Raw genomic sequence first — 22,763 nt, 5'->3', positions numbered from 1 at the left:
GTTAAACGTTGCTAAGTTCAAGTTCCAATGGTGGCCTGTCCGTATCCAGAGATTCCTAGCACCCTGTGCTGCTTCAGATCTGACCGCCGCCGTGGTCAGTTGCTCCGCAGCTGGTGGGGACTGAGGGCTGTGAGTTAATTGACGAATGCCTACGGGAGGGGGTGGCCAGATACTGCACCAGGGTGGCCAATCCTTCTCTGGTGAGATTGCCGAAACGTCAGTCCTTTACAAAACAATTTTTCCTACGTGCTTGATTTTTTTGACTATATATATATATATATATATATATATATATATATATATATATATATATATATATATATATATATATATATATATATAGAGGGAGTAATAATTCAATGGGCCAGTTAGTCTTCGTGAAGGTATGGGATATGGCACAACGGGAGCGTTGTCAACAAGGATAATATATTTATTTTCCAACAGTTTCGGGAGGGGTCCTCCCTTCATCAGGGGATGAGTTATACTGACATGAGCTTCCAAACTTCGTTGCTGCCGTGCCCCTCTCGCCTTGAAAGACGTTTGCGAGAGTGAGAGGGAACTTGAAGAAGGAAAAACAAAAAACAAAAAAGGGGGAGAAAAAAGACGAAAAAAGAAAGAAAAGAAAGAAAGTAAAAAAGAGGAAGAACCACTGTCAACACTCAGAACGAAGGCAACTGTCCGTCTACATCTACATACGGTTCATATCACGTGCTGTTCAGTTCTTGACGTGTGTCGGGCCACCCAAGATTGTCACCGTGGTGCCGGGAGGGTCCGTGACGGCGCGCGTAAAGAAAGGGGTTTCCCGTAATGGGCTGTTCGGCGGGCGGCGGGCGGCGTGCGTAAAGGAAAGGTTTCTCGTTAACGGGTCGGTCGGCTATTTACCTTTAATCTTCGTCCGTTTCCCTTCACTGGTCATGAAGTGGTATGCGAACGTAAACACTTTGTATGTGCATGTGGAAAAAAAAGAAAGAAAAGGAAGGACAGTGTACACGTACGAGTCAGTCAGAAAAAAGCATGGTCTCCAGCTATAAATCTTTGTCACCAATTTTCTCCTGGCTTACTTCTCGGAGGCAGTTGAATTTTCCGGGGTCCTCGTTGATGCCGGCTACTAATGTACGAAATTTGAAAATAAAATATGCCTCACGCTGTTCGCGCTAGCGTCTGTTTGAGAAACCGGACTGCAAAAGAGTTACGCTGATATTTTCAACACTGTGGTTTGGCAGGCGCAGATGTCTAGATAAAGGTAGCTTCGGCAGTGAAGTGGCGTGGTACCGGTGATTATTGAACCGCAGCCGAAATGGCGTGTCTGTTTGGCCGATATATTTTTGTCCGCAGATGTTGCAATGTAGCATGTATATTACGTTACTGGAGTCACAATTAAGGCTTTCAGTTATGCAGAATTTGAAATTTGAGAAGTTCGCTTTGGATTCACGTGTTGTGACCATCTGTAGGCATACCTTGCATCGAGCTTTTCCGCAGGGATGGCACCCTGATTGAATTTTGGGGGTGTTTGTTTTTGCTCTGACAAGAATGTCCTTCAGGTCTTTATCCCGGCGGTATACCACGTGAGGTGGCTTTGCGAAAATAGAAGTTAGTCGTTTGCTTTGCCTGATTATGTTGAAATGGCGGGAAAGTATGTTGTTGATTCGTGGCGCTGATGAGGAGTAAGTTAGTACAAGGTTCGTTTGGGAAGTCGTTTTAGATACTCTGTTTGGTCCCTTAATTATATCATTCCTGTTCACGTTGCGAGCACGTAGTATGGCATCGTCAATAATGTCTTCCGGATGATTTTGTTGTTGGAAGTTTTTTGTAGAATTTTGTGTCTGATTTGTAGAATTTGTGTTGATATGTAGATTTGTAGAACTTTGTGTCTTCAAACGAACCAGACTCCCGAACTTGAAAGGGAGATAAAAGTAAGCCTAAACAATCTCCGCCGGGACGAGATAATTACCGGCAAAATGTTAAAAGCAATGTTACCGGTCCATTCTGTTCCCGGTCGATTCTATTTGCTCCCCAAAATACACAAGGCAGGTAATCCGGGACGTCCGATAGTATCCAGTAACAGCACGTCAACAGAAAATATATCAGAATTCATCAATTCCTAATAAAAAACATCCCCCCAAATTTTCCCTATTACCTAAAGGACACAAACCACTTCATCTGCAAAACTTCAAGTCTCGACATCCCAGGCGGCAGTTTTTCGGTGACCATGGACGTCTGCTCACTGTACACCAACATACCCCACCATGACGGAATAGCGGCTATGGTTTCTGAATATGTAAAATCTGACTCATCAACTAGTGTAAGTGGCGAGGTACTGTTTACACTTCTTGAACTTGTATTAAATTATAACCATTTTGAGTTCAACGGCAAGCATTTCCTTCAGGTCAGTGGCACTGCAATGGGCACGAAAATGGCCCCAAACTTCGCGAGCACCTTTATGGCTTCACTTGAAATCCCATTCATTGAGGGACGCACCTTGAAACCTTTCTACTACAGAAGATACTTAGACGATATTTTTATGATATCGAACCATGAAGAGGGAAGTCTTTTCCGCTTCATAGAGGATTTTAACAAATGCCACCCATCAATAAAATTCAAGCACAAAATTTCTAAATCTAGCATTAACTTTTTGGACGTCACTGTCACGGTCGAAATGACCGCTTGTCAACAAACCTTTACAAAAAGCCTACAGACCGTCAAATGTACCTACATTTCAACAGCAGCCACCCAAAGCATTGCAAAACGGGTATTCCATATTCTCAGGCCTACCGGTACCGAAGAATATGCACCGATATGCGGGAATTTGACAGACACGCGGAACACCTAAAGAATTCCTTATTGAAACAAAATTATCTGGAAGACAATATTGACGATGCCATACTACGTGCTCGCAACGTGAACAGGAATGATATAATTAAGGGACCAAACAGAGTATCTAAAACGACTTCCTAAACGAACCTTGTACTAACTTTTTCCTCATCAGCTCCCCGAATCAACAACATACTTTCCCGCCATTTCAACATAATCAGGCAAAGCAAACAACTAACTTCTATTTTTGCAAAGCCACCTCACGTGGTGTACCGCCGATATAAAAGCCGGAAGGACATTCCTGTGAGAGCAAAAACAAACACCCCCAAAATTCAATCAGGGTGCCATCCCGGCGGAAAAGTTCGATGCAAGGTATGCCCACAGATGGTCACAACACGTGAATCCAAAGCAAACTTCTCGGATTTCAAATTCTGCATAAATGAAAGCCTTAATTGTGACTCCAGACACGTAATATACATGCTACATTGCAACATCTGCGGACAAAAATATATCGGCCAAACAGACACGCCATTTCGGCTGCGGTTCAATAATCACCGGTACCACGCCACTTCACTGCCGAAGCTACCTTTATCTAGACATCTGCGCCTGCCAAACCACAGTGTTGAAAATATCAGCGTAACTCTTTTGCAGTCCGGTTTCTCAAACAGACGCTAGCGCGAACAGCGTGAGGCATATTTTATTTTCAAATTTCGTACATTAGTAGCCGGCATCAACGAGGACCCCGGAAAATTCAACTGCCTCCGAGAAGTAAGCCTGGAGAAAATTGGTGACAAAGATTGATAGCTGGAGACCATGCTTTTTTCTGACTGACTCGTACGTGTACACTGTACTTTCTTTTCTTTCTTTTTTTTCCACATGCACATACAAAGTGTTTACGTTGGCATACCACTTCATGACCAATGAAGGGAAACGGACGAAGATTAAAGGTAAATAGCCGACCGACCCATTAACGAGAAACCTTTCCTTTACGCACGCCGCCCGCCGCCCGCCGAACGACCCATTACGGGGAAACCCTTTTCTTTACGCACACCGTCACGGACCCTCCCGGCACCGCGGCGACAATCTTGGGTGGCCCGACACACGGCAAGAACTGAACAGCACGTGATATGAACCGTATGTGGGTGTAGACGGACAGTTGCCTTCGTTCTCAGTGTTGACAGTGGTTCTTCCTCTTTTTTACTTTCTTTCTTTTCTTTCTTTTTTCGTCTTTTTTCTCCCCCTTTTTTGTTTTTTGTTTTTCCTTTTTCAAGTTCCCTCTCACTCTCGCAAACGTCTTTCAAGGCGAGAGGGACGCGGCAGCAACGAAGTTTGGAAGCTCATGTCAGTATAACTCATCCCCTGATGAAGGGAGGACCCCTCCCGAAACTGTTGGAAAATAAATATATTTATCCTTGTTGACAACGCTCCCGTTCTGCCATATCCCATACCTATATATATATATATATATATATATATATATACATATATATATACGGCTGGTTATTTTTTCATCCCCTTTTTTTTCTTCTCATTTACATTCCATTGGTTCTAATAACTTCCCCTGTACATTCCTTGGCATTAATGTCTGTTAGATCTCATATATATATAGATATATATATCATGTGTAGCGAATACAGAAAGCTGCGGCGGCGGGTATCTAAGGCGCTTCTTTTGATCCTTCATAACTAACAACTGTCGATGCAAGAATTCACCGTGCAGCTTCTTTTCTAGTCCGTGTCGCATTACACGATGCTGATATGACACTCTCATCACATGTGCTGTGCTTCATCAAGCATGCATCTTTTTTACAGGTGATACAACCTAATTCACGCCTGAAGCAGTGGTCAATGGCAGCCAGTTCAAACCAGTTCAGTTGCCACTTTCAAACTTCCATTACGAAAGCTGCATTGTCCTGTACATTTTTAATAATGGCCTTGATGTACGTATTCCGCCTAGTACTTTCATAAAACAACACATAGATGTTTTCTTTATTATATGCACGTACATCATATCAGCTTTGTTATGCACTTTAGAAATCCACAATCGACAACGCAGATTTGTGTTTACGAATCAAAATATTACCTAGCGTATTGTGCGATAAAAAGATGCTTCATTCACTTTGTAATTTTAGTATGTTTGACAGATCAAATCGAAGTGATCGCGTGTGCATCTCTCAGCTATTTCGAAAAGTTAACAACTAAAATTGGAAGCGTAACCTGAACAAAGAAACCTGAATGTCACCTATCGTTATACATAATCATACAGACGGCACTATCGTACTCCCGTAGACGACCGACTGCCTAACGCAGAACACTGAATATCGATTCTAGGCTTCTGTAATGTGTCTAGACACATGGGAACTTCGCGAATGGTAAGTTTAATAAAGCAAGAAGAGCTTGCGTGGGGACATGTTGGAACCTACTCTAGGAAAAAAATGCTTATGTGAGTCATTCTCAGCCAGAGCCTTTTTTCAAGAGTCAAGCGTACACTTTATAGCTAGTGTTTTCTTAGACAAAATGAGCAAGCGTTAAAAGAAAACATACTGTCGCATTTTTCGGCTATCTAGTCGGCTCCATCAATCATATTTAGCTGGGCACGAAAACGAAACCAGCTGCATTTTGCAGCCCGTCACCTGATTGCTGCCTGTTTCGACGAATGCGATTATTAACACGTATAAGCGTGCAATGCTCTCTCGATAGCTCAGGATGAGAAGCACCCGTGTGTGATAAATATCAGTGCCACAAACGTTACTGCGTGCTTCCCCGAAATAATAATGCCACCTACCCGATTCTGTCGGTCCAAAGGCGCAAGAGCCTAATATATTTTGCCAGTTTCTCAAGGAAGTGCCGGAACTGTAGGCCGGATTCACCTGCCTGCCGGCCTCATCCGCTCTTCGCCTTACAACCGCTTTTCTTTCTCCCTTTATTTTTATTTTGCTTTGTTAAGCAAAGCTGTGCTGTGAACACGTTCGCTAATGTTTTCTCTTTTGGTATATAATTGAAGAAAAGTGAGACATTATTTCTAAACCTGTGCAAATATTCCCGTTCGGAAGGCCTTATGAATAACTGGTATGTATTAACTAGTAAATGGGTTACGTAGGAAGGCCGCTTTTTTGTACATAATTTAAATGCATGAAATGTCATTTTGTTTGTTTCGCAGTGCAGCCCTCATACAAACGCCAACATCTTAACGCCTTTAAAGAAAAAAGATAACGAATGTTAAACACACATTGCGGAGGATACAGAGATTACTGTTACTGAAATTCAAGGAAACCAGCGAATAGTCACAGAAGTCGTGCCGAACAACTAGGTTTTCTATGTCTAATGGGTATTTAAAATTACCGGGAGAAAAATAAGTTTTCTTGAAGGCCTACCACAAGTTAGGAGATCGCGTGACTAGAGAACAGCAGCTCGCCTAAGTGCAGTGTTAGCCTCTTATAGCTGCATTTAGCATATGTTTTTCAATCGCGAAAAACTCACACATTCTGTAATGGTCAATTTGTGGCAGCAAAATGTACTTAATTAACCATTCTATACTCATTTTTTGAAACAAATGGCTGCATTTTCTTCCCACGGCTTCTCGCTGTGGCTGATGCTCACCCTCTCTGTAGCCTATGCTTATGTAGCTGCTAGCAGGCTATTTCACGACTGCACCGAGCATGAACTGACGGACGTGCCCTTTTTTGCCGGAGCACCACGGATAATGAATAGTCCCCTTGCTGGAACGTATTCTAAACTTCATTTTCTGCCACAGATATCTGATGAGCATCGGACATAACCAAGGAGTGAACGTTTATGCGAGTCAATGCGAGGTGAGTGAATGCGGAGGTAATGTTTTTTTTTTGTAGGAAAGCCTTGACAGAAGATATTCTAGGTGAAGTTCTAACATTGGTCGGACTGTAAAAAAATTAGAGACTATTGGACTCGGTGTGGTATAAAGGAGTGCACCAATATTTGTGAATTTCTGAAGGAACAACGGACACACAAGAGTCGGTTGTGCCTGCTGAAACGAGAAGTATCTACATTGGTGCGTATAGAGCAAGCTGTCTCAGGTTGCTATCCAGACGTGCTTTAAATTCATTCACTTTTTGAACACATTAACTTTGGTTAAGTATCAAACAACTTCCCGTGGTATAAATGCAGCTCTTTAGATGTAGATAGGTAAAGTGCTTGAATGCAAGGCAAGTACAAGCGCTGCTGCTATAACAGCGATCAGTTGAACGCCGAAAACATATTAGACAATAAGTATTAAATCAAAGTAATGACATGCTGAGAATAATCAAATGGAAAACATATTTGTGAAGAATGTGAGCATATGAATAAAAGGACAGAACGTGTTGTCCCTCATAATGAGTCGTCGTGTTCTGACAGGAGGAAGAAAAAGAGACGGTAAGGAGGCTGCTCAAACTCCACAATGATTCAATTACGTGAGTTTTTCTATACAGTTTTTATTTTCTATGAGGTATTCATACTGCCTTTGGCTCATGTCAATAGTCAGTTATGATATAATTTCTAGCTGACAGTTTTAAAAGGATTAGGTACATGTTATTTTTAGCTACAGTACTATTACGAGTTTACATCACAGCTGTTACACCCACAGGTTTAAAATATCGTCGTGCACAGCTTTGCCGAAGTCAGCAATGTTGATGCGGGCCTGGTAGTACTACTAGGCTGTAGGTAGGATGTGGAGTCAGGCAGGTGGGGATTGATGGGTGAGGGGAAGCGGCGCTACAAGAGTAGGCGGAGCGAAACAGGCCAGAAGACGTGTAGCTGTGGGCATGCGAACTGCCACCATTGTTATGCTTTAAAGGGCCACTCACCAGGCCCCATACCGAATTTTAGTTAGACAGTGGAAGTAATGGGGTGTCTTATGAGGGACATTTTGCCACAAAAATTCTTTGAGTCGATTCATCACGAGCGGAGAAAACAGGTGTTTTGAAGTGGAGTGAAACGAGCATGAGGGGAGGCGAACACAAAACCCTTGCCGCTCCTCCACGTAGCGTTCGCAAGCCAAATCTCTTCCTCACCCTCTCCAGCACCCGACCCTGAGGTGACGTGCGCATGACGTGCCCAAATAAGTCCAACTACTGAGAACGCGAGCAGCGTTGCTTTGTTGACCAGCGTTATATTGTGGTCTTCTGCCTGTTTCTGCGGGATGGTTTGAAAACGCTAGCTTAGACGTGGTGGAGTATATGAGCACAATTAGTGCGCGAACACGTAGCAGCTTTCCACAGCGGTCGTCTGCTCATTGCGCCGACCACGGGGACACGAACACATTCAAAACGCTGGCACATTAGCCTCGCATCTAGTAGCATTTCACGAAAAAAATAAAAGCCCGCACAGTTTTTCATTTTGTCTCATAATTTTCACATTTTATTTATCTCTTAAAACAACAAATACATAAACTACGCATGTTGGTTAAATACGTTTAGCCATGTCACGTAGTATACTGTTGACAACGTCAGAGCAGACTCCTCTACGTAGAGGACCAACGTCCCTGCATTGCCCTGTACGTAGAGCCATTCCTACGCCTACGTCATGCCCTCATCCTCTACGCGTGCGCCAGCACAGGGAAGGGGAAGCAGCATTCATCTTGAAATTTGACCCATTTTCGCGGTGCGTAGCGTTGCAAATTTTGGCAGACATGATCATGAACGCCTCGTCTACGCATTGCAATTGTCAGCTCAAATTTGTCAAACCTGGTGAGTGGCCCTATAAGAGCCACACTGCTTTCGCGTAGTGGTAGTTCAGCCCTCTATCTGTCAGTGGAAAAAGAATTGATATGACGCTTGTTTCGCAATGACGTAAAATACCATTAAAACTCCTGCTGAAGACGAAGATCAAATGCCAGACATGTGAGAAGCTAACCGGTAGCGGTTGCGGAGACAGCCGCGCTATTGAATGCGAAACATTTCTTAGTGAACTTCAGCGACCTTGAGCGTATCTATCTATCATCTATCTATCTATCTATCTATCTATCTATCTATCTATCTATCTATCTATCTATCTATCTATCTATCTATCTATCTATCTATCTATCTAACTATCTATCTATCTATCTATCTAGCCGCCTACGACTTTTTGCTCTCCTGGCCGTTTGGATATTAGTATCAATAGTAAACTTGGTATGGCATAACATGACAGTATGGCGAGAATACTTGACCAGTCATAACACGAAAATTATGACATGTATGTCATGAATGTCATGATTTACATTTAATGGACTTGCTGCTCTTGCGGTGGTCTCGTTGACATGACATGTTGCAAACTAGTATGGTATGACATGATTTGCATGGCGAACACAAGCGACCAACCCACACTTGAATATTATGGCATTTGTATCATGTAACAACCTGACTACATGCCACGCTCATGATGCGCTCGCAGCCATTTTTTATAGCGTCAAATAAACGAAATTTGGTATTATGGTACGCGAATAGATGACGACGCAATGTGACTGGCACAGAAATGATAACTAAAAGATGCGTGTAATGTAACAACATGAATACATGTCACGCTCAAGATGTGCTGACGACCGTTTCGCTACCGTTACTTATACCTAATTTGGTATTACGGGACACGAATGGTTGACGAAGGTATGAGACTGGTGCAAACATTCTAAACATGATATGCGTCTTATGTAACAACATGACTACCTGCTACACTCGTCATGTGCTCGAAGCAGTTTCACTAGCTTCACCTATACAAAATTCGGTATGACGTGACGCAAACGCACGACGTAGGTTAATGTTACATTGAAACATAGTAATCACCACATGCGTACCATGTAACAACAAGACTACATGCCACACCGACGATGCGCTCGTGGCCGTTTCGCTAGCTTCACATATGCCAAATTTGATATTACGTGACTTTAACAGATGACGAAGGTATGTGACTGGTGGAAACATAATAACCATGAGATGCGTGTCATGTGACAACATGACTACATGTCACAGTTAAGGCGCCCATGCACTTCGACGTGTCACGGCACGCGTGCGCGCCGGCGTTCGTTTCGTCGCGTCACGGCGGCGTTGCCACGCCAGGCGCCGGTCCTGTCGTACACTCGCAGGCACGCGCCGCGCTACGTTGCATTGACGCCTGCGTGTTTCAGCCTAGGAGGATATAAAAAAAAAAATTGCTGGAGTGGAAGCCGCCTATACTTACCCATAGAGCACAGTGAAGCCGGCGGCGGCCATCTTGTGGTGGGCAGGAAGGCGGCCGCGTAGCATATAGTGCACTTCCGCGGCCGTTTTTTTTTCGCAAATGATTGCTGCTAGAGAAGTAAAAACGTGCTCACATAGTCGCCGATACACTGGCAGTATTTAAAGAGACTACAGAACGGTTCGTTTTTCATGTGTTAAAATTTTATTTGTACAGCTTTCTCAGCCTTTAGCCAACATGAACGTTATGGCAAAGTTGTTTCACTGATTCCTAAAAATGACGAGTCTTGAAAGCAAAGACCTAACTTTGTCTTTCACGAGTTCCCGGCTTCGTTCCTTTGTCATGTGGTGCAGCCTGATCTTGATGTACAGCTCCAATACTTGCTTGCTCAAGTTGTAAATATGGTTGTCCAACACGTCGACGTCAAAAAGATGTTGTTCCAATTGTGAAAACCACCTCTTTTCCAGTGATTGACTCAAAATCTCCAGGACTAGTTGTTTGGTATTGGCATGTATGTTCTTAAGGCATTGAGTGGAAGCCTGCAGTCGACGCAGCCCCTTTTCCGCTGTTTCGCACAGTGACACAACGTCTTCGGAAGGGTAAAAGAGTCCACCTCGATTTTTTTGTCTCACCAATAGAGATGTATCCGCTCCATGAAGAGCTTCTATGCACAACTCACAGGTGTTTGTAGTAGCGATTTTGCGAGCGACAAAGCCTGCAATGTAAGGCACGACAGAGCAAACGAATGTGGAGAGGCTCTCTGGATAGTCAATTCGGTCTGTGTAATCGTGGTCCTCTGGTTGTAGGATGGCACACCTACAAAAGCTTTTGTTCTTCGATGCCTCTAATAATTTCTTCGGCGGTGATTTTCTTTTGTGTCAGCCTTCGTTTGCTCTGCTGCAACGTTTTAATTTTTTTCTTCAAGTGCAATCTTTCGTCTTCTGTTTCCTGCAACTTCGTCTTGTACCACTGCTTTGATGGTGATACAGTGACATGATCTTCAGTATTTAAGGCCTCTTGCTGCTGAGCAGGACTGCATCCTCGAGGTTTTGGTGCTGGCCGCTTCCTTTTCACCTGAAATAAGCACATAGTGGAAATTAACTACTTTTAGAATGATATATATACTTCAATTATTGCTCATAACATGAATATATGTATTCACGAAAGCATGTTCGGGAACATTCGACAATGATCATGCGCTAATCGTGTGTTGAGCGATATTGTAAACGAGCGAACGGGACGAAAAGCTCGCGAGGAAACACGCAGCAATGCAGTCACGTCGACAAAACACGACAGAAGAGATATGTCTACGTCATTCCAACCTCCTTGATGTCAGAGCACTATATCTGCGAAGTTCCGATGCTTACCGGTGCCTGGAGGTGGGCAGGAAAAGCAGCGAACGAAGTCGGCACACTTCCCGCTTTCAACCTTGTTGTTTGTCCGGTCCGGTCAAAACACGCCGGATCAAAGTGCGCAGAGCAAAGGCGATCTTTATCTGTCGGTTTCCAGTGTTCACGACGCACAGCTCGCTCCCATAGGTTCCGTGTCTCAGCATCTTTTGGAAACCTGCCAATAATTTCCAAATATTAATTCCTTAAGCCTACCAATGAAAAACACGAGTCAGCCGTATTAGACCGCGTAAGCACTACGTGCTTTCAGTACGCACCTGTGAAATGTGATCTTGGAAGCAGGAATCGCGCGATTTGTGCACCCATACGCTACGCAGGATTGTACCATGCTCGCTTGAATCGAGCCGCACGCATTCGAATGCACTGCAGAGACACACTTGTCAAGGAAAGACAGGCGCACGAACCGCAATCCACCGTCGCTGCAGGTGAACTGGCAGCGCTGGCCGCCACCGAGCCAGCCGAGCCGAGCTTTCTGCCCACCACAACATGGCGGCGCTGGCTTCACTTGAAGAGCGCTCCCTCCACTCCAGCAATTTTTTTTTTTATATCCTCCTAGGTTTCAGCGCGTCCGGCGTACCTCCGTCACGAAAAGAGGCAGGCGCAGTGCTGTCTGGGTAACGCATCGGGGCGAAGTGCAACATGTCTCATTTCGCGCTGGTTGCCACCGGGCCACGCCAATGGACGCTGGTCGCGCTGGTCACGCCTGGTGTGAGACTAAAGAGTTATCGCGTTTTGCTAACAAATAGCGTTTCTGTGCCCAGCGTGTGGGCGCGTCAACGTCAAGTTAGAGTATTCTTGGCACTTCATGATGCACTCACAGGCGTTTCAATAGCTCCACATACACCAATCATGGCGTTACACGACGTCAATGAATGACGAAGGTTAATCACTGGTTCAAGCATGATAATCATGACATGCTTGTCATGGAAGAACATCACAACATACAACGTTCATATCGTGCTCGCGGACATTTCGCTAGCTTCACAAATACTAAATTTGGCATCACGTGACGTGAATAGATGAAAAAGATAAACGAGACAACCAAAAATGATAATCATGACACGGAAGTTGTGTACGGCATAAATTACCTTCTTCTCCTATCTTTGCGGTGATTTGAAAGTTACCTATCAACCCTCCTTATTTGTGCTTCGCATATAATCAATTCCCACTTTACGTGGGCTCTGCCAACTTTTTTCTGAAGACAGAGCAAGAAAATCTGACACGAAGTCTTGAAGAGAAAAAAAATTAAGGCAGCTCCGGCAAAAATTCCTCGTTGTCTCTTTTTCTTGAAAACGTCATGGAGAAATGGAGCGAGAGTTTGTGAGTCACTTCAAATGGAGATAAAGTGTGCCTAAAAGTCTTCACGCTGTTGCTGACGACCATCTTGGCGTCACTGGAGTTCTGGTCAGTAAAATTAAATTTGAATGAAGACAATAAGACTTCATTACCACGACTATCCTCAATAAGAGTGGAGACAGATCTGTCTTCCCAACCCAAAAGTATAATATATTGCTTAAAATCAGAGCTAGACTGAACCTATGCAGATGCCGTTCTTCTGAAGATACATATCGCCGTCCGAGTCAAGGTACCTCAAATGTGAATCATTTCTTTGCGTACTGCGAGTACTCTTGCTGTATAACTACTCACCTATGTATTCCCTTACGTGTGGCTTCTATTGTGATGACCCCTTTAACTTGGAGTTAACCAAAATTAGTATAGGAGGGTACGGTGGTTTGATGAACACAATTCGCTAGTCATGACGTGAATATTGTCACAGCCCAATGGCGTACGTTTTTAAACATTTCCGCCAGACAGTGGCACCTACCCACTGGCGTGCCTGTGCCAATGGTACGCGGATGTGTGCCCCGCGATTGACATGTATTGAGGATCATATATCTACCGAAGAATGGCGACAACACGCATGATTGTTTTAATGCGTGAGTAGTAAGAAAAAACTAACATCGACTGCGTTGACCCGATGAGTGTAAGGAAAAAATGTAAGGGTTTCAGCAGTAATTCAACCCAAGAATTCTGCGTGGCAACCAAGTATTCTACTACACAGTACTTTAGGCCTTACAATTGCAATTAAAATGGACGGTAATATTCGTGAGGCATCACGTGATTATGCAGAATCGGCTATTTAATTACACCCACGCTACATATGTACTCCCGGCTAAGGACAACACCTACATTTATTTACGTGAGCTATAAATACTGTACCAACTATATTTATTGTGCTAGTGAGGCAGAGGTAATGCGCCTTTAGTCCCTTCAACTTAGGGAATCTTAGACTGGCACTGCCGTATTGGCAGTGCCAGTCTATGTTTCAGCAGTTGATGCCTTTCGCAATTACTGTTCATGCAGTGTAACTGCCGGTGACGTATACGCAGAACGTGACAACCACGTAGAAGTAGCCAAATAGATTAGGTTGCAAAGATTCCGTAGGCCCGTGTGCTTAAATTTAGTTGCACGTTAAAAACTCCGGTCATTGAAATTTCCGGAGCATTCCAGTAAGGCGTCTCACTTATACATAAGATGGTTTGGGGACATGAAACCCTATATATAATCTTTACCGCAGTGCTAAGAAAGTGCAACAAAACTCTCTATTTAGAGATGAGTAGCAGCCTATCACGCAATGGCAAAATTTGGTTCGAATGCAGATGCCAGACCATTCCCAACTGTATGCTTGCTTAAAACGCATGAATAAAGAATCGCTAAACAGAAAGAAAGAAGTGTTCTGCGGTGCCGTCTCACTGGTGACTACCTGGTGGCGATGCGCATTCTCACCAGAGCAGGATTGGTGAATCCTATGCAGTACTTGGCCTCTACCTCACAAGACTACCACAATTAATCCTTAGCCCTGAATCCCCAGCAGCTGCAAAGCAACTGTCTATCGTGGTGGTAAGGCCTGCGACGCAGCAGAAGGTGCTAAGAATTTCTGGGTCCGAACAGGCCGCCTTCGGAATCAGGACTTGGCTATGTTCTAGGCTAGAACACCATCTAGAGAGGCACTTCTGGGTGTCCTTGTTGGAAAGTTAATAAGGATTAAATGGGATGTAATAGGATTCAGCAAAGTTTGGAGGACAAGTGAGGCTATTGCCCTGCTGATGAACGAGCACGTCCTATGCTACCATGAATTAGTTGACAGAAAATGTGGTTTCTTGAACACAAGAATATCGCTGAGACAAAGAGGAATACTACAGCATCAGTGAGAAAGTGAAAAGTATCGTAACCAAATTTAACAACAGGCAGAAGGTGAAGGCGGTATAGGCCTACGTTCATAAATCGAGCCATGATTATCATTTCGTCGAACGCTTATATGAAGACGTATTTCGGCCATTAATAAAATAAAGACACAGTATACTATTTTGATGAGAGAATTTAATGCGGAAGTAGGCAAGAAAGAGGCCTGAGACCATGCAGTGAGGGATTAGGGCATTGGCTCTAGAAATGCCGAAGTGGAGCTATTAGTAAAGTTCGTAATACGTTGTACTTTACATATCTTGAATACAGTCTTCAGAAAGCGGGCTAACCGTAAGTGGACGTGGCGAAGTTCTAATGGCAAAACTAAATATGAAATGGATCTTGTTCTGTGCGCACACCCAGGCGTTGTACAAAATGAAAAAAACAGTTGGCAAGATTCGACGCAGTGACCATGGAAGTCATAAATTGATACGCAAGAAGCCAAATATTAAGCTAGCCGTGAAATAAAAAGTATGAATAGTTTTAGAGGGTCATTTTAGAATATATTTGAGGCTCTGAACCAGGTAACATACTTTAGCGTTGAAACAATAAACGATAATCTTACAAGTATTATCAAACAGTGTGCAGTGCAAGTCGGGGGTACAGTAACTGGCAGGACACTAGCAAACTATGACAAGAAAAAAAAATCAAATTAAAAGATGGGCGACCATGAAATCCTCAAATGCAACAAATCATACAGAGCTAGTGGAGCTTTTGAAGTTAATCAATTGGCGCAAGGTAGCCGACATCAGAAATTATAACATTGAGAGAATTGAGCAGGCTGTGAAAAACGGCAAATGCCTAAAAGCTGTGAAGGTAAACTAGTGGATAGGCAAAAATCTGATGTATGCATTAAGGAACAAGGAAGGCAACCTTATAACCAATATGGATAGGATAGTTGAAGTGGTGGAGGAGTTCCACAAAGAGCGTTAAAGCAGCCCAAACAACCAGGATAAAATCATCAGAAGCAATAATAGGCCTTAGGAATTCTACATCCTACCACTAACAAAAGGAGAAGTAAGGAAAGCCCTAGAAGAAATGCAAAGAGGCAAAGCCACTCATGAGGATACGGTAACAACGGACCTATTGAAAGATGGCAAGAAAATTGCGTTAGAAAAACTTGCCAACTTATATACAAGGTTTTTCTCGACGAGAAGGGTACCAAAATCTTGGGGGAACATCAGCCTCTATTTAATGTTTAGGAATTAACGAAGATGTCAATGACTTGAAAAATCACAGGCCCCTCAGCTCAATTTCTGTTCTCTACCAACTATTTATAAAATTACTAGGTAATAAATTACCCACCGTGGTGGTATAGTGGCTAAAGTACTTGGCTGTTGGCCCGTAGGTCACGGGATTGAATCCGGACTGCAGCGGCTCATTTCCGATGGAAGTGAAAGTGCTGTAGGCCCGTGTGCTCAGATTTGGGTGCACGTTAAAGAACCCCCGGTGGTCGAAAATGCTGGAGTCTACCACTGCGGTTTCTGTTGTAATCATATGCTGGTTTTCGAACGTTAAACCAGACATATCAGTCATCAACTAGCTAACAGAATTGACGGAACATTGGAGCTCAATCAAGCAAAGCACCGGGCAGGATTTCATACAGGCTACTCTACAATAGACGATATTCATACTATCAGTGGGGTGATAGAGAAACGCGTGGTGAAAAACCGACCCTCTAAGTAGCTTTCAAAGTTGAGAATAATTCATTTGACTCGATCAAGACATCAGCAATTCACTGACTATGAAATCAATGCATCTACGTACCCTACCCAAACACACTAGAAAAAATCTACAGTAGATCCACAGCCATCATAGTTCTCCAGAAAGTAAGCAACATAATCATAATAAAGAAGGGTATAAGGCAGAGAGACACGGCCTCTCCAGACCTATTCACCGCGTGTTTATATGTTTTCAGAGCCGTTGATTGGGAAGAGTGCGGGATAAGAGCCAACGGAAATCATCTTTGTAACCTGCATTACGCTGATGACATTGCCTTGATGAGTAAGGCCAGGGACGAATTACAGCTCTTGATTACTGAACTGGACAAAGAAAGCAGCAGTTTAGATCTGATCATAATATGCACAAAAGCGAAGCAATGTGCAACAGTCTCAGCAGAAACCAGCACTTCGCGATTGGTTTGAAGATGCCGGAAGTTGTAAAGGAATATGTCTTTAGCACAGGTAATAACTTTGGAGCAGAACCATGAGAGTGAAATAACTGGAACAATAAGGAAGGGTGTATCACATTCTGCAAGTATTCTAAAGTTATGACTGGTAATCTGCCGCTAACACCAAAGAGAAAGGTATATGACGGATGCAACTTGCCTTTATGTACCAATGTAGCAGAAGCCTGGAGGCTTACAAAGAGCGTTAAGCTTATAACTTGAGGATGACGCAGCAAACGATGGAAAGGAAATGATAGGTGTAACCTAAAAGACAAGAAGAGGGCAGAGTTGGTCAGAAAACAAACCGAGGTTAGGGATAGCATATATAGTTGAAATCAAGTTGAAGAAACGGACATAGGCCGGGCACGTAGCACGTAGTCTGGATAACCACTGGTCATTAAGGGTCATTGACTGGATTCACAAAGAAGGCAAACCCACGAAGGGGAGACAGAACGTTAGGTGGGCCGATGAGATTATAATGCTCGAAGGGATTAGAGTGCTCGCAAGCGCCGAGTATATGCAGTTAACAGAAAATGTCAAACGTGTGGCCACTCCAAATAATCAAAACTTTGACATAGCAGAAACTTTGAAGCCAACAATGTCGAAATTTACCGAGACAGGAAGAAGTAAGGTGAGAATAAACGCGTGAGAAGAATGGCCCTCCGGTGCAGAAAGCCGGCATCAGCTCGTAAGGCCAGAAGTTTGAAACTGCATCTTTTTTGTTTTTTTATTGGAACTATGAAACTTCTAGAAGTTAGCAAAAGGTCAGGTGAACTACGAGTCGTGCTATGTTGAGAGCTGCTAGGCGTTGATGGGTTACTCTACAGTATTAAGACAGCGCAACAGAACTCTCTGCTTAAGAGATTGCGCTGATGTGCAAGTTCATCGCTAGCAGCGCTTGCCGCTTGGAGACAACAAAGTACTGAAGGACACATTTAGTTTTTCTCGACCTCTTGATCGGCTAAGAAAGATGGCAGATTGCACAGTGCTGCACATGACTACTGAAATAGACTATGTGCACTAGTCGCAGGGTAAGCCATATATTGCGTTTGTAATTATGGCATTACAAAAAGTATTTTCAATCAAACAGTGGCGAACAGTTAAATTGTTTTTGAGAAGAGGGTTTAGCAATAGTTTATGTAAGCTCGCGCGTGCGTTTGTATACGCGAAAGCAACACAAGTTTCAGAAGGAAGTCTGTAACCTCCTGAACCCCCTACCACACCCTTGACTAACATGGGCTTACGTTGTGATAATGCTACAATTTTTATTTGCTGCTGCATATTTAATACACCTTTTTTATAGCAAATATAAGAAGGACAATCATAAATCTGGATTGGGCCCTCTACATTATTCGGAAATCTGTGCTGGTACCGTAAGTAAACATTTTATAATATTTATTACCAGTTTCACCTAATATGTTCAGTAAAAAGCGCCTTCAGAGTCACTCCTAGAGAATTCGTTTAATTGTTTAGACCACTGCCATGGTGTTGTGTATAAAATGTATACTGTTGAAAAGCTGTTTTTGTGTCCTATTTTGATATTGTAACGTTATATTGTTCCGTAACAGTTTAGAAAGCGAACTGGAATTCGGTGAACTTGATACGCTTTATTAGGCAACTGCGTATACGAGAAAATAAAAGCAGCACTTAAAAGGAATATAAAAGAAGAACATTGCAAGGAATCTTTTGTCACAAAGAGAGTGTTTAACTGTTTATTAAAAAGTGAACTGGAGCAAAAAAGTAAAAAAGGAGGCAGCAAATAACTAGAGACAACACGACAGCTGACGAACAACAAACTATGTTGTGTTGGACGAAGGCAGTAACTAAACAAGAACTGACGCTTGTTTCTCCACAGTGGTTTTAGTGTACCTTGTGTAGACGTTGTTGAACACATTCCGGTAATCAGTGCAATCTAGGCGGCAACCATGTCCTTGGACCGAAACAAGTATCATCCCATACGTTCGTGGTGCCTCGCAGAGAATCAGAAAGACTGGTGTGCGTGTAGGAGTAACTGTGGCTTTTCTGCACCAAGCGAGTCAGGCCGACAGTGGAGATTTCTGAATAGGGAATTACTAAAAAAATGTCCTCAGCATGCCAAAACAAACTAATAAGTGTGTAAGGTGTACTTTGGGTGTTGTGCACGAAGTACATTTGTCCAGTGGAAGAACTACATCGGCGAGACCATTCAATGCATCAACAGTCGTCTCAAGGAGCACAACTATTTTCGCCACAGACATTGAAGCAATCTGTCTCTGTGCTATGCAGTATGCGGGTGTTCTCAAAACTTTATCGCTTGCTGCGTTTGGAGTAGAAATTGGGAAGGAGCATCGCGCTTTATAAAAGAAGCTTTCATTGTCCATAAAAGCTTTATTGTGTGCCGACATGTCTTCATAACCTCTAAAAAAATGAAAATCGTGTATCTGGAAACTCTACTTAGTATCGCGAGTTTCAACGCAACAAAAATATGCTCTCATCGCCTTCACTTTGACCTTGAGCTTTTGTGCATGCGGCGAAGGCTGCTTTCTTGTATAGTTAATGCCTTCGTGCAAGAAATATATATTCGTTAGACAGCACTCGTGTTGCGCCCTTGCTTTTTGCGCTGCAGTTCACAATAAACTATGCATCACCAACTTGCCCAAAAGCATACCTTGCTTATAGAGTTAACCTGCATGAAATTATAAGTACAACAGAGTTATTTGAAAAGCATGCCATATCCACGAAGTAAATGATGGTGAGTGGGCGAAGCAGCGGAATTATTCTGTGCTACCTCAAATCGTCCTTCACAGTAACCACTCACACACGTATATAAGAGACAAAGCGGTGCACAAATATATAAATGGTTCTTTGGTCGTAAATAGTAGGTTGTTTTGAGCTGTGAGTTTAGTTTTGCCTTCATTAATACTTCTTTGAAATATCAGATCTAGCTTTATGTTGGCAAAGACGAGGTCTGTGCACACTCGCTGGTGATTGTTCGTTGTTTCCAGCCTTACCAAATGCACTGTAGAGCATATAGAGCGTCATATACTGCACAAGCCAGTCAATATCCGTGAACAACATCGTTATCAGAGTCACAGTCATCATGGTCAAGGCGCACGCGAAGGCGGACAATGAACGGGCCTCAACCTGAAGGAGCTTCGCCATTAATGCAAGTGTCGAGAAAGCGCTTTTTTAGCCACTTTTGATTATGCTTATATTGATAATTGCCAACAACTGCACTGCGGCGGACGCACAGCGCGCGTTTTGCAGGCAGCTGTGAGGGCAGCGCTGTGTGTTCGTTGCTGTTGGCATGACCTGCTTGGTACTGTGGTATTGGTCGAAAACGCCGGGGAAGGTTATCTCTTTTATTACGCATAGTTTCCCGAAGTCTGACTTCGGTTCTTGAGAATTCTTCGTGGCTGACGAATATGCTTAGCTACGCAGGGGGATGGCCACGTTGTCATAACAAGACTGCCATAACAGGACTGTCATATTACACTTCTTTGATATCACAAGTGGTGTAAACATTGCATGCTTTCTGCTCAGCCAAAAGTGGACACATTAAAACATTGTCATTATTTGGTTGTTGAAAGTTGGCCATTGGCTCGTTGATTCAACAGCATTAATAATTCTTGCGCTAACAAAAACAAAAATAAACGTTTTGCATGCATGAAGGTGTGCATTGTAAGTGTGTGTACGTTGGTTTGAAAACACTGGCGTCATGAACAAATCAGTTGACAGACTAACGATGGAGGTTGTTGTAGTCCTATAATCGGAGCAATTTTCTGTGGCAATGAAGGGAAAGCTACTAAGCAAAAGTGTGTATGTGCCGCAGCTGTTGAATATAGTTCCACAAACGCGTCTGAGTGTTCCGCGTGATAATAATACAAAACAACATGATTTTCTACTGGCTTCCGTTTACAAACAGACGCCGCATGCAACGTGGTGACATTATTATTTGCTTTCGCTTTCAAAAGAGTAATTTCGCGTTTTTGATTGATTGATTGATATGTTGGGTTTAAGGTCCCAAAACCACTATACCATTATGAGAGACGCCGTAGTGGAGGGCTCCAGAAATTTAGACCACCTGCATTTCGCGTTTTTACACGTCTCAAAACGTCACACGTTTTACGCGCACCTTAAAGTCAAAATAGCGTCTTCGTCTTTAGGTGAGTGCGCGTTGCCCTCTAGCTATTCCATCAATTCGACGAAGGAGCTTCTGTCAAATTTTACACTAAAATGGCTGTGTGGGGGCAGACGTAATAAATTGTGTGCTGGGAGATTACATGAACATGGCCATGAATTGAAATTCGAGCCGACTGGGACTACTTTGCGGAGGAGTACAGGAGCTGTAGTTCCACCCACGCAGCTTTACCTTGATCTCCACGGAAGGTTGTGCCTGAGTATAGTGATAAAAAAAAGACCGCCCGGACTGCGCGGATCACACAGCAGAGTCACAGCGAAAGCTGGAAGAGCAATATTGCTACAGCCCCTTGAAACATCTTTTTATATAACTGCTACAAGAGCACTTGCAGGGTACCCACTGCACCATAAATCACCATATTGTTTTGTGTGTAGTATGAAAGCACTCGGCATACCACTCTTTGTCATTCTTTCGAGAAATGTGGTGCCCACTCCACAAGGACAAGAAGTTTTGTGCATTTTTGATGCTATGACTGAGAACATTAAGGAATAGTTGCTCAGGCTTTTGTATGGGTTCAAGCACTTGACAACCCTCTTGTTACTCTATCGCATTGCATGCTGCCTCGTTGTTTATTTGCTGTTATGAGTCACCTCGTCGGTCACTATAACGAGATTATTTTCCTGACAAGAAGCCTGCCTATGGTGAGTTTACGATAAAGTTCTAAGAACCGACGTGGCTCTGTCATTTTTGCGTTAACACTCACGCGCGCCAAACACAGGAATCATGTGCTCTGAAGGAGTGGCGTTTGCGGCACAGACTAGCCGTGATAACAAAATGGCTAAAGATCAACACACAGGATACCGACGTTTTTTGACACTTTTACCAAAGCGACGTGTTTCGCAAAGTACTGTGTTTTAACACGATGATTTGCGAGGCAAACCATATTGAGTAGAAGGTTTCAGAGATGCGTTTGGTCCTACGGACCACTGCCGAAGGCGTTAGGCCTAAGCCTACCAGGTAAATCATGTCTGGGCTGCCACCATGAGCAACGTGGACGCTATGAAACGTCTGCTGCATGTGAACAGCAGAAGGTCAAGGGCTGACGCTGCATCACCGCTGATCACAGTATCAGCAGGTGTGGCTGTGCTTTTGTTAGTTGCGCGACCAGCGTTGGCAGCTTTCGGGAAGATTATTCAAATCACCCGGGAGCACTGACGCGTCTAAAGACTCAGCGACAAAAGGTCGACAACGCAGCCTGTGCTACTTAAGCCCAAGAGTGGCATGAAGGTTAAAGACCCTCTCATCAAATCAGGGTAGCTGGGCGATTGACCCTCGTGGTTTCGCCTTGCCGGCCAATGCAGTGTTTGCTCTGCCGTGTTACCGGCCATGTTAGAAGAGAGTGTAAGGTGCCCTAATTCTCATACTGCCATTGGTTAGACCACAGTGAAGATGCGCGCAAACTTACGCACGCATCGTTTATCGGACACGCCGAAGGTGAATGTACAGTAGAGATCATAATGAACTCGTTGGAGGCTGAGGACGCGGCGAAAGGGGCAGGTGACGTGGTGAACTTTAATGCTTCTGTAGGTACAACCGCACCTATTGGCAGTGTTCTGCGAACAGCACAAGGTGACAAGGAGCCTGTGGAGGCTATTGTGGAGCCAGCCTGCCAAACAGAGGAAGGCTACAGAAGTACCCAATGAAGCAAGCAGAGCCGGTGGAATCAGCCGAACAACTTTCAGTGACTACCGAAAGCACCAATGTTGGGACCCCAAGCAAACGACCGCACGAACAGTCCCCAAGACGGAGCGAGGTGTCCAGCGAAAGCATGAAGGTGGGCCTCTTGCAAA

The 22,763-nt window shown here is 43.7% G+C and overlaps 1 long non-coding RNA gene across 1 annotated transcript; it reads right to left on the bottom strand.

The window, feature by feature from the left end:
• Positions 1-10,155: 10,155 nt before the first annotated feature.
• On the bottom strand, positions 10,156-11,908 carry LOC142784716 (uncharacterized). Its single transcript, XR_012888743.1, has 2 exons — positions 11,342-11,908; positions 10,156-11,048 (listed from the first exon to the last, which is right to left on the bottom strand). It is a non-coding gene; the product is annotated as an uncharacterized LOC142784716 (long non-coding RNA).
• Positions 11,909-22,763: the final 10,855 nt, after the last annotated feature.

The sequence above is a fragment of the Rhipicephalus microplus genome, unplaced genomic scaffold (assembly GCF_043290135.1).
Source record: "Rhipicephalus microplus isolate Deutch F79 unplaced genomic scaffold, USDA_Rmic scaffold_15, whole genome shotgun sequence".
In the NCBI taxonomy this organism is placed as follows: domain Eukaryota; kingdom Metazoa; phylum Arthropoda; class Arachnida; order Ixodida; family Ixodidae; genus Rhipicephalus; species Rhipicephalus microplus.
The sequence above is the reverse complement of the archived record's forward strand: the minus strand, read 5'-3'. Positions and strand labels throughout refer to the sequence as shown.